We start from the raw sequence: 14922 nt of genomic DNA, 5'->3' as shown, positions 1-14922 counted from the left end.
TCTATCAAATGGTCCATAGAGAGGAGGAGCCCAAAGATACTAGTAACCATAGAATGAATTCTCCGTGGAGGAATCGAAGGACACAAGGAGCTGCAGAGGAAACCACTACCTCCACATTTAACACCCCTCCTTCCCAACAAGGATAGACGATGTAGGAAGGGCACTTCATTAGGAATCATTGAGGAAGACGTAAGGCATGTGTTGTTGGCACACCAAGGAGAGAGGAGGCAGAGATTGCACGACCTTGCCTAGCAAGCACGTGGACCATAACATACCTTCAGTGAGGACAAGGAAGAAAATCTAGAGGGACAAATAGCAAAATTATTGGAAAGTACAATAAAGGGAATTGAAAGGCTAGCTATTTTAGAGCCATTGATCATAGGGTACCTCAAATTAGAAACCCTTGGAAGGTGGGACTCCCACTTCCACCAAGGTGGAGGAGGAGAAGAGCGTGAAAATATGGAAGTCCCACAACCTCTTGGGGGAGGAGCAGAAGAATGTGAGAAACGGATTCCGAGGAGTCAAGAAGGAGAAAATTCACAACAAACAAATAAAAGGACAATGTCGAACATGCCAGATAAACAAAAACTTCCTAAATTTAAAGGTGAAGGATTAGAAGACTCCATAAGGCATTGCAAGACGTGTAACCATCTGGGAGCAGGAGGACAAGACGATGAAGATCATTGGTTGAAGGCCTTTCCTGTCACCCTACAAGGAGTGGCAATCAATTGGTTCAAAGGTTTGGCGGATACATAAAAGAAAACATGGGATGATCTAAGGAAAGCCTTTGAGGCAGAATTCAAATTGTTAAGAGATGATGATGAGGTGATAGTGGAAACATATAACATTTGCCAAGGAAAAAATGAAAGCGTGCGGGTATACCACAGGAGATGAATTGATAGAGAAGCTGGAGAACAAACTAGCCGACGAATTGAAAAAAAGGTGGTTCATTGAAGGATTGAGTCCTTCCATCTGGAAAATAATGAAGGTGGTACCTCCATCCACCTATAAAAAGGCCTAGAACAGAGCTATGTATATTGAGAGCAAAGACAAAATGTCCAGGAATAAGAAGAAAATAGTGATGCCAGTAGTGAGGAAGAAAGCGAGGAAGAATCAAAAACCATTTAGGACCTCCACAAAGACATGATGCAAATGATGAAGGAAATCAAGGGAGAAAAAGAAGTTAAAGAAGGCAAAGAAGTTTGATGTACAGAATGTTGAGGTGAAGGGCACACAAAGGCTAATTGCTCGAAGAATTTTTTTTGCGACATCTATCAAGTAGTGGGACATTCCCTTAAAGAATGCCCATACAACTTGAAGGTTCAGAGTACATAAGCACTCCTCACGGGAGAACAATCTACACCTCCCATTACCCCTCCAAGGAACACAAATTTCGATGCCTCCCCAAGGGGATATCGAAACACAAGACGAGGAGGCAATAGCAACACCAACACACCGCACAGTCGCATCCAGTACAACGAAAAAGGCCTACCAATGATCTAGTGCCAAAGGTGTAATGAATGGGGGCACTTCTTACAGGACTACCAAAATGATGGGGGGAGTAAGTTGTGCAAGTGGTGTGGGCCAGGGAACCACGAAGATACAGATTGTCCTAAAATGAAGGAAGTCAATATGTTGGAAGTCAAAGAAACAAAAGAGCAAGTAATGACAGTCACTCACCTATAGGCCAAAAAAGCCTCCTACCCTAATCCTCAAACTAAAAAGGAATGATTGAAGGAGGCACGGATGACGCTGGAGGAACAACGCCATCAAAAAGAAACTCCTTCCACTTGACCCGCATCTGAAACCAACATAATAAGACAGATGTTGCAAGCTAGCGTACCAGTACAGGTGGCTGATCTATTGGAAACCTTGCCACAACTAAGGGTAGCAATCTCCCAGAGAGGAGAAGATAACATCAAACATGGAAAAAGTAACCCCAAGTAAGGTGATAGCAAAAAGGAACAAGCATCAGAAGATAAAACGATTCCAGAACCACCACTATTTGCAGTAAGGCTGGAAAGAACTCCAGCCGTGGTAGAAATCTCATGGGTCACCAACTGACTAACACCATAGTGGATGGAGGATCCAAGGTGAACGTGCTTCTTTAAGAGACTTAGAGAGCCTTGGGTAAACCCACGCTCTGGCCACCTACCTTCTAACTGGTGGGAGTGGATTGGCATGGCATTAAACCTTGAGAAGAAGAGCTATGATGCCTTATTAAGTACATTGAGAAGAAGAGCTATTGGCATTGTCCATTGAAAGTAATGGAAGGAAGTACACAATTGACTTACAAAACCAAGTAGTAAGTCAAAAGTTGGCATTCAACTTGGAATCGGAAGGCAAGGAATGCAATGGAAAGAGAGAAATAGAACCAGACAAGGAAGGCATCTTAAGACTTGGAAATTATTTGGAGGATGAAACAAATTCACTAAGTGGATTGTTTCATTGACAAATGGAGGAATATGAGGTATTCAAGCCAAGTTGTAATATGCTGGAAATTGCCGAAATGGAGGAAGAGGACACGTATCCTAAGGAGCACAAGGATGGAATGGTACTGGTAGATGATACACCAGCCCACCAGTTCAGAGGAGAAGAAAATATAAGGTACAAAGAACCAAGGGTGGTGGAACTTAACTTAGGAGATCAAAAGGAACCAAAACCTATAATGGCGGGGGATGACTGGGACCCAACCCTTTAAGGAGTGACACTTCAAATATTCCTCAAATACAAAGATGTCTTTGCATGGACATACAAGGATCTTAAAGGAGTTCTGCCAGAGCTGTGTGTACATAAGATTCCACTAATGTCAGATGCCCAACCAATGCGAAAGCGGCCATACTATATGAATAAGAATTATGCTGCCAAAGTATAGGAGGAAATTGAAAAAATGCCAGATGTTAGGATTATTTTCAAGGTACAAAGCAGTGAGTGGGTATCCCCAATAGTTTTCTCAAAGAAGAAAATCAGATCGGAATATGCATGGATTTTCAATGCTTGAATGTTGTTACAATAAAAGACCCCTTCCCTACCTTTCACAAACACCATATTGGAGGAGGTAGCTACACACGAGATGTACTCATTCATGAATGGGTTCTCAGGATACAATCAAATCAACATAGCAGACGAGGACAAATTGAAGGCTACTTTTGTAGTAGAAGATAGGTTATATGCATATAATAGAATGTTGTTTGGATTATGTATTGCCCCTGCAACATTCCAAAGAATTATACTTCATATACTTGATAGAATGACAACGAACAAGTTCAGGGCATTCCTAGATGACTGGCCGGTATTAAGTGGGAAGGAAACTCATCTACCAATACTACGGGAGTGTATGGAATGGTGCAAGAGGTCATGACTGGCTCTGAATCCCAAGAAATGTTGCTTAATGGTATCTCAAGTGAAATTGTTAGTAAATATTGTATGTAAGGAAGGACTAAACCTTGATCTTGACAAAATCAAAGTCATTGTTGAGATGGAGAACCCCCAAGATGTGTCCAACGTAAAATCATTCCTGGGCCATGTAGGCTATTACAAAAGATTCATTAAGGGTTTTGCTGAAATTACCCTACCATTGGAAAAGCTTATGTAGAAAGGAGAACCATTCATATGGAGAACAAAGCAAAATGATGTGTTGAAGGAACTCAAAACAAGTTTGGTAAGAGTGCCAATACTGGTATATCTTGACTAGAGCAAAGCATTCCACGTACACATAGATGCCTCAAATTTTTCCATTGAGGCAACATTGGCCCAAGTAGGACTGAAAGGACTAGATCACCCGGACTACTTTGCCAACAGATTGCTCTCAAAGGTGGGAAGAAACTACAGTACGACTAAAGGGAAGCATTAGGCATGGTATACTTAGTACAAAAGTTCTACCATTATCTACTTGCCACACCATTCATGTTCTTTGTAGATGACCAAGCACTCCTCTATCTCGTCAACAAACCAATAATTCAAGGGAGGGTAGGTAGGTGGCTTCTCCTACTCGAAGAATTTAAGTTCAAAATTGTAGTACGACCTAGGAAGAGCCATGTCATGGCAAACCATCTTTCCAGAATAAGTTTGGGAGAGCTGACAGGAGGAGTAAATGAGGATTTTCCATACACACATCTCTTTTGCATAGAGGTACTTTCGAGATAGTACAAACAAGTGGGGAGTTACCTATCCACGACATCTTTTCCTTCAGATCTGACAGCCAGTGAAAGGAGGAAGGTAGCCTTAAAAAAAAATGTTTTAGCTCATAAAGGGTCTGCTTTATAAGATGGGGCCTGATTAAGTACTACGAAGATGTGTGATGGAAGAAGAAATACCAAGCATGCTACGAAAATCTCATGATGGATTGGCAGGTGGACACATGGGGCCGGATGCCATAGCTAGGAAGTTTATTGGTGGCCAATGCTATATACAGATGCCAAACAATGGGTGGCAGGATGTGACACATGCCAATGAACGAGGAAGCCAATAAAAAGGGACTTCATGCCACACCACAGGAACTCTTCGAGAGATGGTGACTAGACTTTGTAGGACCATTACAAACAAGTGCAGCTCGACATTGTCGATATATTGTAGTTGCAATTGGATATGCCTTACAAAATGGGTGGAGGCAAGGGCCTGCCTAGACAACACTGTAGTTAGTACAACCAAATTCCTATACAAGCAAATTGTTACATGATTCGGGATACCAATCTCGATTACAAGTGAGAGGGGTGTACATTTTGTGAATTAGGTGATACGAAATATGACTCAGGAATTTTGCATCTTCCACAACTTGTACAATCCATACTACCCATGTGTGAATTGGCAAGCAGAATCCACAAATAAAATTTTGGTATCAATATTGTACAAGACTTGTGGAGTAGAGGATGGTGATTGGGAAGAAAGGCTACCAAAAGTTCTATGGGCTTTTTGAACTTCATACAAGGCAACCACTAGAAGCACGCTCTTCTAGCTGATTTACAACCAAGAAGCAATGGTACCAGCAGAATTCATTATACCAAGCCTAAGGGTGGCAATAGAAAGTAGATGGGGGGAAGAAGACAGCTTAAAGGAAAGACTCAACAACCTCATCAAACTAGAGGAAAGGCAAATGACAACACAATGGGCTATGAAGGTGGCACAATGCCGAATAAAATATTGGCACAATAAACAGCTCTGAAAAATGTATTTTTGGTCAGGATAGTTGTGAAATATAATGGTCATAACGCAATTAAACCAGGGAAACTTAAAGTAAGGTGGTTGGGACCATTCAGAGTAAGGGAAATCGGTAGCAACAGAGCAATCAAATTATCTACCCTCAATGACAGACCAATCAAATAACTAAGAAATGTGTCTAAGTTAAAAGCATACCAAGAGCAACATATTGAAGGAATTAATATGCTGGGGTACACCACCAAAGGAGGATGGACACTAGGACAAAGTAAAGAACCAAAGGAGGACCCGATGATCTCAACAGAACCTTCCATACTAGATACGGACTAGGATAAACTTCTTGTAGAACCAAAAGAACAAATGGTCGAGAAAAAGGTGAAAGGGATAACAGTTCCAAGGATCCATAAACACCTCACAAATGCATTGTTTAGACCTCAATGTATAAGTATTAATAGCTATTGAGGATGAAGGCACCCTACGAAGGGATGAGAGAAGGCTTTGTAGCTTAAGATATTGATGAAGAGGCTAGAAAAGAACAAGACACGGAGGAGTTCCAACAAAGCACAATCAGAGAAGATATAGAAGAAATTAACTTGGAGGAATATGGTGCTACCATTGGACCACCCCTCAAAATGTTGGTAAAAACCGAGGACTTGTTCATCTACTTAGGGGACAACTATGTGGATGAGATAATTGAGAAGTGCCAGAAGGAAGAAGGGAGAGCACCAGATCGACGAAAACCAAATGAAATATGGAAGTGATTCCTAACCCATCGGAGGCACCTATTGTAGATAGGGAAAAAACCACTTGGCATCAAAAGTATGGTGGACAGTATGTAGATGGCAGCTATAAAGGCGTGGGCCTAGCCCCATTGGTGGATAAGATATCCAATCTTGAATATTTAGGGACTTGTTGTGAAAATAAATGCTATTAGACATTTCTAGGTTCCTGCTTGTGGCAATATGTGTCTAAAGTAGAAATCCAAGACTAGGAAGAAAAGGGGACGAAAAGGAAGTTGAACCAATCAAACATAAAAAGGTACGAATTTCTTTAGATAGTAGAATGAAACAAAAAACGACCATAAAAAAGTCAAGAAGCTCGAAATATACATCCAAAAGAAGAAAGGGAAGGGGCAACAAAGTAAGGAGGAATCTGTATGCTCGTCCTATATGCTAGAAGGAGGCAAGTATTCCATACAAGGTCGTATGCCAGGAGGACATAGGCAAGGTCGTATGCTAGGTGGAGGCAGACAAGGCATTACACTAGGAGGAGGTAGATTAGGTCGTACACTTGGTGGAGGCAGGCAAGGTCGTATGCTAGGGGAAGGTAGACAAGATAGTACGCCAAGAAGAGACTACCAATCCATATGTCAGGCTAGGTCGTACAACAAGCAGGAAAGGAAGGTCGTACAATATTTCATACGCATACAACAAAGTAGAAGGTCGTATGCTAGATTTGGAAAGGAACACCTGCATATGGAAAAGTCACACCTTCTATGCATGTGCCACAAATAGAAGGGAATTGGGCGAAGAGCCTATAGAATACAACAATAAATAAATTAAAGGCATGGTGGGTGGGGACCAAGCAAGGACTAAACCCTCATAGGATTGAGGAAAAGAATAAAAGGGAGAAAGCATAGAGGAGCCAATAGACAAACATCATGGCTGCAGCAAACAAGAGCCACAAGAACAAGGGAAGAATGGAAGAAGTCTCGACAACGAACATCAAAATTCGTTGGGCGAAGAGCCTATAGAATACAACAATAAATAAATTAAAGGCATGGTGGGTGGGGACCAAGCAAGGACTAAACCCTCATAGGATTGAGGAAAAGAATAAAAGGGAGAAAGCATAGAGGAGCCAATAGACAAACATCATGGCTGCAGCAAACAAGAGCCACAAGAACAAGGGAAGAATGGAAGAAGTCTCGACAACGAACATCAAAATTCGAAGGGGTTGCTAGAACAGAATGCAAGAATTGGTGGCAAGAAAAAAATGACCAGCATTCATCAAAGGTGACACTACGAAAAGCAAAGGTAGATAAGAATCAAGATTGCATTTATGCCTATTTTTTATCTTAAGGAGTTTGAACCGGTTTTGCAAACCCTAGTGCATGGCTATGACAAGAAGGGCCATAAGTCCACTATTCAATAGTTGCAGAGAATGTGTCAATCTCCTTTGCACCACAAAATTTTACAAAGGTATTTGAGGTGCCTAGCAAAAGGGCAACAAGTGGATAAAGCTCCGAAGATGACCATAGAAGAAATGACACATTTGGCAAAATTAGTGTGCAAGGATAATTTGACATAAAAGTAGTGGGACAACATTTGAAGCAGCAGTAGAGGCATCAAAAAGACTTTTGTGAGGAATGTAGAATGAAGGTGTGTGGTAGATCTGTCAAAGAGTAAATTAACCGAAGGTAGTAACACATCGGATATTGCACTCTCCATGATTCCAAAAGTAAAAGGCTTGTATGAGGGTAAGGTTCATAACTGGGCTCAGTTACTTTCAGATAGGCTAAAGGAGTTTTTTCTATTAAAGTACAAGACTTTCTATATGCCACATTATACTATAGCATTGTTTCTAGAGGCCCTACACATAGGTTTGTCTCGAGCATAGGGGAAGTTTTGTCCCAGCAAACAAGGTTGAGCCCTATTAGCCTGCCATGCTATATTGGATTCACATGGATACCATAGTAGGGGGAGGAAGTGCCAAGAGCATGAAACCTCACAAAAAGAGGCAAGACAGGATGAACCCAACACACAAAATTTTGGCATGGATAGCAATGCAGAAGAAGAGGAAGAAACATTCTTGGAAGAGGAATCCAGTTGGCAGGAAGAATAAGAATATCAAACTTCACAAACAACGCTGATGGGACACATCCAAGGAAGTGGAAATGGTAGAAGTCATGGAAAGGTCACTCCCAACGATGACGAAAGGCATGCAACAGGCAGAGGAGAAACCAAGTTGCACAAAGAGCATCAGTCATACGGCTACTTGTCATACATGTTGTACAAACACAGGTTGTATGGGAGCAAGTTGTATGGACCCTGAGAAGGAAGGCACAAGAAGTCATACGGACCATACAAATACTAGCCATATGGCCCATGAGAAGGAAAGCATGGGTTGTCATACAGGTATGAGTACAAAAAGAGATGAAGGCACTACTAGTAGACCCACCTTTGTCGATTGGGGTGCCAAGAAGATAAATTTTGCACTTGCTAAGCTATCGGAAATGACTCATCTTGTTTCGGGAGGTAGAATGTCTTGTGCCAAATTAGTAGATTTGAGGTGCACTAAAGCGGGCAGCTACATAGTATGACTTGCTGTGCCATAGGGGATTGAAATAGGACAACTGATTGCATTATTAGTGACACCTAAGACAACATCAATGGAGACATCCACACTAGCCCCTCCTCCCACCTCTGTGACAACCTCGCACTTAATAGGGGAGCCACAACATCAAGAGCATAGAGAGTGAGAGGAGGACATTGGAGAACAAGAAGATATAGACTGATGCCCTACTAGCACAATATGAGTTGGGAGTGGCAAATATACCACCTCCATCCTCACATTTGCTAGGAGGGACCACCCTACCTATACTAGAGGAACAACCACACAGGGAAACCATGAATATTCAAGAAGAATGGGCAATAGCAGGAAGCCATCCAGATGGAGAAGAAACCATGTCCACATCATGTGATGAACGCACCCAACAAATTCTGGCAAAGTTGGAGATCATAACCAAGGCAACATAGGAAATCTAATAGAGGGCCATAGAGGTGGAAATGGCTACTATAGTTTCCTAAGCTGAGACCCTCTTACATTTCATGAGGATTGGATGCCACAAAGATATTTAGAGGGCATTTGCAGACCATGGTTGGCCTATTGATGAGATGTAGTGATCCCAACAGTGGCAGGCATCATGAGTAGTACAAACATGTGGGCCTTTAACTCCTGTTTTGTCTGACATAGAGGGAACTTTTTGGGCCCTGTTCCTTCATTTATAGAAGGCCACTTGGGAAGTGGCAAAAATAGAGGAGGATCGATTAATTCTAACCGAGTAAGTTGAGAAGTTGGAAGCCCAACTTAAGAGGGAACATACTAATCATGCAGAAAAATTGGCAGTAGCAGACAAAGACAGGATGAATCCACAAAGGCTTCTACATGGCGCACATACTAAGCAACTTGTGGCAGAATAGGATGTACAACTACTTAAGCAGCAACTCGCCCATCTCACGGCCTCAACCACTCCAACCGCAGCGTCAATTTCAGCTTCAACTCCAAGGACTTTGTCTCATCTCTCTTCCTAGTCATGTGGAAATGACTCTTTTTATTTGGGTGGGGAGATAATGTACTGAGTAATTTCGCAATAAAAGTAATTAAGTAGTTGTTAGGAGGAGTTGTACCAAGCATTGCATCGGTTGGTATTAGTAATCAACTGGAGCGCTATATGTAGTACGCACATGGAATAGATTGGATGGTAATTTCTGGACAATCATTTGGTATGGGTATGTAAGTCTGTTTGGTACAATTAATAAAAGACATATTTTACCATCTTGTGTATTGTTCCAATTACTTAGGCAGATGTGATAGTAATACTGTGAATTATATATGCATATGTTGTTGATGACAAGTACTACCATATTGGCATAAACAAATATGTTGATGCAGGTAAATGTTGGTTAAAATGCATTTTTCACGTGTTGTCATGACCCCTTCTAAGTCAAACGCTATATAAAGGGCATTCAGTATCAACAACAATAACAAATTGATATCTGATAGAGAAGTCTAATGCAGTGAGCAGATAACAACTAGGAAGGAAACAATAACTATAAGAACAGTGTTTATCATTACTAATAGGTGCAAAGCAATTCATGTAATAAAAGACAGTGATTACAATCTAGTAGAAATGTGATTACCTATGCTAAAAATATAGAAATCATTATTAGAAGGAATAATCTGCAAAAGTGTCATCTTATGAAATTAGCAGTTAGTAATGAATCACAATTGACTTGAAGAAAGGCACCCCTCGCAAGGTGAAGGGTGGGTCCTTAGCATTGAAAGATATAAGAAAGGAAACCAATGCATTGGAAGAGAGGGCATCTAAGAAAAGGAAACAATAATGATCGGAAGATTGAACATCAGTCAAGACAACCACATCAAGAAGAAAGAACCAGGAAAAACATTAGCTATTGCATACATTGTTGAAGAGAGAAGTTTTGAACAAGAAAAATAAGGCAACGATCCATATCTATAACATGGGGAAAATGTAAACAGAATCAAGCGCTATTTAATATTATTGATAGGCAAGAATAGGCAGTGTTAGTAGCACTAGGACAAAAGGCCACTGATCATAATGTAGAAGCATTCAGACAATCAATCCAAAAAAACACATCTTCAAATATCAGTCTCAATCATCAAGAAGCAATCCAATATATCTTCAGATCTTAGCAGCAGAAGTTAGCAAGCACGTCTTAAGAAGATATAAGCATCAGGCAGAATCTGCAGAAATATACATGTTGGATCAGTAGATAGCCACCTTTACACATTCACATATTGCCAAGGCAGATTAAATTATCAGCATAGCATCGAGCACCAGCAGATCAGATCATACAAGAGCATATGGTCCATCAGTTGATAGCAATTGAGGAATTGCAATCTAACCGTACATTCAACATCTCGGTATAAATTATACTCACATCATATTTCTCAATTCTATTAACGCATATTCGCATCTTTCTGCAAGATTAACGCTTAAGTGCATACCTCTATGATATGCCAATTGTATACCACTATGATATGTTCCCTCTAGGATCGCATACAGAAGATTATATTTGCACCGAAAGAAGCCAAGCATGTGAGCCTTATGTAGGACTATCTCTTTCATAAAGATTGTCTTATAAAAATATAGCTTCTAAAGCTTATGTTGTATTTTCTCTTTTACAAATGTTGGTGTTGTTTAGCTTCAGATTTTAATTCAAAGGTTTTCATCTATATTGGCTTCATTTTTCTTGAAAATTGCAGGAGTTTGTTGCATTAAAGGATCAACCGAGATCATAAATGATAAAAGTGACTCTGTTAGTAGAAATCAGCTTAGAGAAAATCTTGTATTCAAGTTCTCTCATCTATTTGCCGTTAGAGTTGCTTTGCTATCTAAAAACCCCAACAAAAATATCTAAAATAACAAGATCCAGATTTCCTAGTATATGTCTCTCAATTTGTTTTAAAAAATACTGAAGTAAATGATGGAAACTGTTTCCTTCACAGAGATAGTGAAACCTACTTGTATCCTTTCATTAGTCCATAGGGCCCTAAAGCCCTTGTGCAATTTTATCTTGACTCATAAGATTGTAAGGGATTTTGTCTAGCCAATTACTCAATATTTGTTTTGAGCAAATGTGGTGCAGGAAAAATTTCAATATATACCTTGCAGAATCTCTAATGTCTTCTTCTTGAGCCAATTTTTATATGAGAATTTGATGACCATTTTTGTTTATCAAGCATTGGGGAAAGATGATAAAATTTTGGCAGCTAGAAGAGCAGATAAGTCGTAAAATTTAATATATGTTTAATTCCTGCATGACATTTTCTGTATGTGATTGGAGCAAAAGTGGATTTTCAAAATATAAATGGAATTGCTATTTGGAACATGTGCCTGATTGATTTCATTCTTTTTGTTGTTTGTGACTGCGTTTTTGAAATGGGAATTACTGGGGCACATTTTTCAGAATCTATGCAGGTAGCAATTTAATCTCTTTTGATGCCAATCTCTGATTATTTTTTGGGTGCTGTAAATTTTAGTCATGCTCTACCAAACATTTTGAACTTTTGATCTCCAAGCGATGGCACCTCTGATCTTTACATGCATTTATTTTGCAGCTTTCGCATAGCCATGGAGGCCCCTTGGATGGTTGTTTCCAAGTGAAAATTTTCCCCCGGAAATTTGACTGAAAGGGTAGAGCATCAAGGTTTGTGTCAACCTCCTCCTTACTTCATCATTGTCCAAGCCTTTATAGCCTTGCTCTGCCATTTGAAGTTTGGGTTGTTCATTTTTTTTCTGGATAGTTTCTGATCTTAAGCATTTTCATCTATACTTTCCTCGCAGAGACCAAGGGTGTACTGATTGAAAAGATGAGCCTTGTCTGGAAGTCACATTGGGCAAACAAGATGCAATGACTTAGTTTTTCCTGCTATGCGTGGCCTGCCTATTTCTAGACTAGATATTGTAATATTTAATTAAACGTGTTTTGGGTTCTCCACAAGATGTAGCCCTCCTTGTCTTATTCATCCTATTTTTAGATTATTGGCAAGGAAGCTTGAATTCATGCAAATCATTATTATAATTTAAACATGCTGAACTTAATGGAAAAAAAGTTTATGATTTTATATTTTGTTAATATCTGCCGAATAGATGGTTTGTAAGAAAGCCTGAATTCATTTGAGTCATTTGATTTTATTTAATTAAAATTATTTCACCAGCAGAGAAAAAACTTGCATCTCTGAACTCCCTTGCTGAGGAAACTGATGCCTTTTAAGTCTCTATAATTCTATTTTTCTGCTTACTTTACATCTATAGAATTTAATTTTGGTTCAAACTTGATTCGTTTTATTGCCCCTTAGAGGAGTGCTTTTTTCAAGTCCAATAGCCTTTGTTACCCCCAGAGCTAACACCTACTGCTGCATGTCAAAGACCTTGGTAACTAATCACACGTGCATTAAATATCTCAAAAGGCGAGTCTGGTGTACCTCAAGATATTATCAACATCTACCTGGAGAAAGTTTAAAATATATTGGAGTGCTCTGAACCTATCAAAGCATTCACATGAGAAAAAGCCTATATGTTTTTCCATCATTTATTTAGCTTTGCATTTTGAGTGACAAAGTGGTTCCCCACGCCCAAGGCAATCATGTCTTCTCTGAGCAAGATGACCTACTCTGGATGGCAAAACAAGGAGCTACTCACAATCTTTGGCATGCTAGCTGGCAGTGCTCATATTGGGATTTTGAAGAAAATTGCAATTGAATTATCAATCGATGTTTGGGTTATTTCCTAAAATTAACAATTTCTTGTCATGGGAATGATTGAGATACTGTAAAATTAATTATTTGTTGTTGTGGGACTAATTGGAATGCCTTCCAAGTAAATGATATCTATATTTCAGATTATTGATAACATGTCATTGATGACATGAAAGGAAACTTCCATGGCATCTTACGATTGGAGCCTTTTTATGCATTGATCAAAACTACCTGGGTCATGTTGTCCATCCTGGTCACCTATCTTTCTTCCACACTTTGTGATTGGTAGGGATCTTGAGGACATTCTGGTCTGCAAACAATTGGTATAAGAGTCAATCCAAGGCATTAAGAGCGGAAACTGACCTGTGAGTAAATTTGAGTTAAAAAGCAGGGAAACTTTAGGAAAAGGCTGTGGGTATCAGAAGTTGGTTTAGAAGGAGAATTAGTGATTATTAGTGAAAAATATACTGGTGGAGTAATGCAAAGATCTGGTGGTGTTTTTTGATCCCCAATTTCTGTGAAATGGTAAGGGATTTTTAAATGTTAATAGGTTCCTAGAAAGCAGTACTGCACCTCTTCTTCACTGTTTTTGTGAAGTTACGCAAATGATTCTCACTATCTGCAGTATGCACTTAATATCGGATATGTCTGAGAGCTATACTTTATTAGACAAGAATTTTTTTCTGTATGCCAGTTCTTGACTGAAGTAGCTGGATGATTTTGAGGGTGTAGATTATCTTCTACTTTAGTTGAATTTTGGACAAATTTGTGAGATGTTCATCTTTAGAGAAGTTCAGACGTGAATTTCACTTCTTTCTCTAACAGATCTTACAAAATGCAAACTCCTTTCCCTTTTGGTTCTTGAGATGCTTTGGAGTTAATCAGGAAGATTTTAGGACAATTATCAGAACTTGTGATAGCAATGAAGAATTGAAGTAATGTTCATCGTCTTGCTCAGTACTCGATATCACAATTTGACTAGCTGTGGAAATTATCTCCTACTTATCAATGTTTTAACTTGTTAGGGATGCATTTATCTATTCTCTGACTAAGTTATTAAGACTTGGGGCATCCACTTTCTGGGCTTAAATTTATGGTAAATAAAATTCTGATCACTTTTTTGACACACATCTATATTTTGCTAGGAAATTTTCTTATCTATCACATTGTTTAGAGTTCTTTGTCAATATCTTGATTGCAACACTTAAGAGGTTGTCAACATTATAATAATTGGCATTCTAAACCACAGTTCGCAAACTCTCCGAGTACCCCCCGAGTTGCCAAGTACACTCTATTCTTTTTGTTGGGTGAGTACTCACAAGTTTAACTCACGATTTTATAGACACAAAAAACAATGGGTAAAAATATCGATGCAAGTAAACTACTGGATTAAATATGTTTTTCATATGCTGTTTTGCTATAAAACCTTGAATTTTCTCTTTCGAGATGTCAATTTTTAATTTTATATATTTTGTAATTGAATTTTATGAAAAAATATAGATTTCTATAAGAGACTTTAATTTTTAGTTCTTTCTAAATTGCTGAGTATCTGTTGAATTTTTTCCTAGTTTTTGCCAAGTTGAAAATTTTGAACTTGTCAAGTACTCTCCAAGTCCGAGTCTGTAAACCACTTTCTAAACAATTCCTCCCTGTTTGATGTTTCTCACATTGACTCTCTGGTATGTTGGTGCTGGGATGAATATTGCTTTGTCTATTCGTTATTGTCTGCTATAAATTTGCACGAACTTT

The 14922-nt window shown here is 39.3% G+C and overlaps 1 protein-coding gene across 1 annotated transcript in view; it reads left to right on the top strand.

Moving 5' to 3' along the window:
* Nucleotides 1-12540, top strand: part of LOC149566568 (uncharacterized) — a 34266-nt gene extending 21726 nt beyond the window's left edge. The window contains exons 2-3 of the transcript XR_016362221.1: nucleotides 12034-12122; nucleotides 12260-12540. The gene's annotated coding sequence lies outside the window, so the exon portion shown is untranslated. The remainder of the gene's footprint in view (nucleotides 1-12033; nucleotides 12123-12259) is intronic.
* The last annotated feature ends 2382 nt before the right edge of the window (nucleotides 12541-14922 follow it).

This window comes from Cupressus sempervirens, chromosome 3, assembly GCF_028749045.1.
Source record: "Cupressus sempervirens isolate cs-2001-9-10 chromosome 3, ASM2874904v1, whole genome shotgun sequence".
NCBI lineage: Eukaryota > Viridiplantae > Streptophyta > Pinopsida > Cupressales > Cupressaceae > Cupressus > Cupressus sempervirens.
Note: the sequence above shows the minus strand (reverse complement) of the source record. Positions and strands in the feature narration are given on the sequence as shown.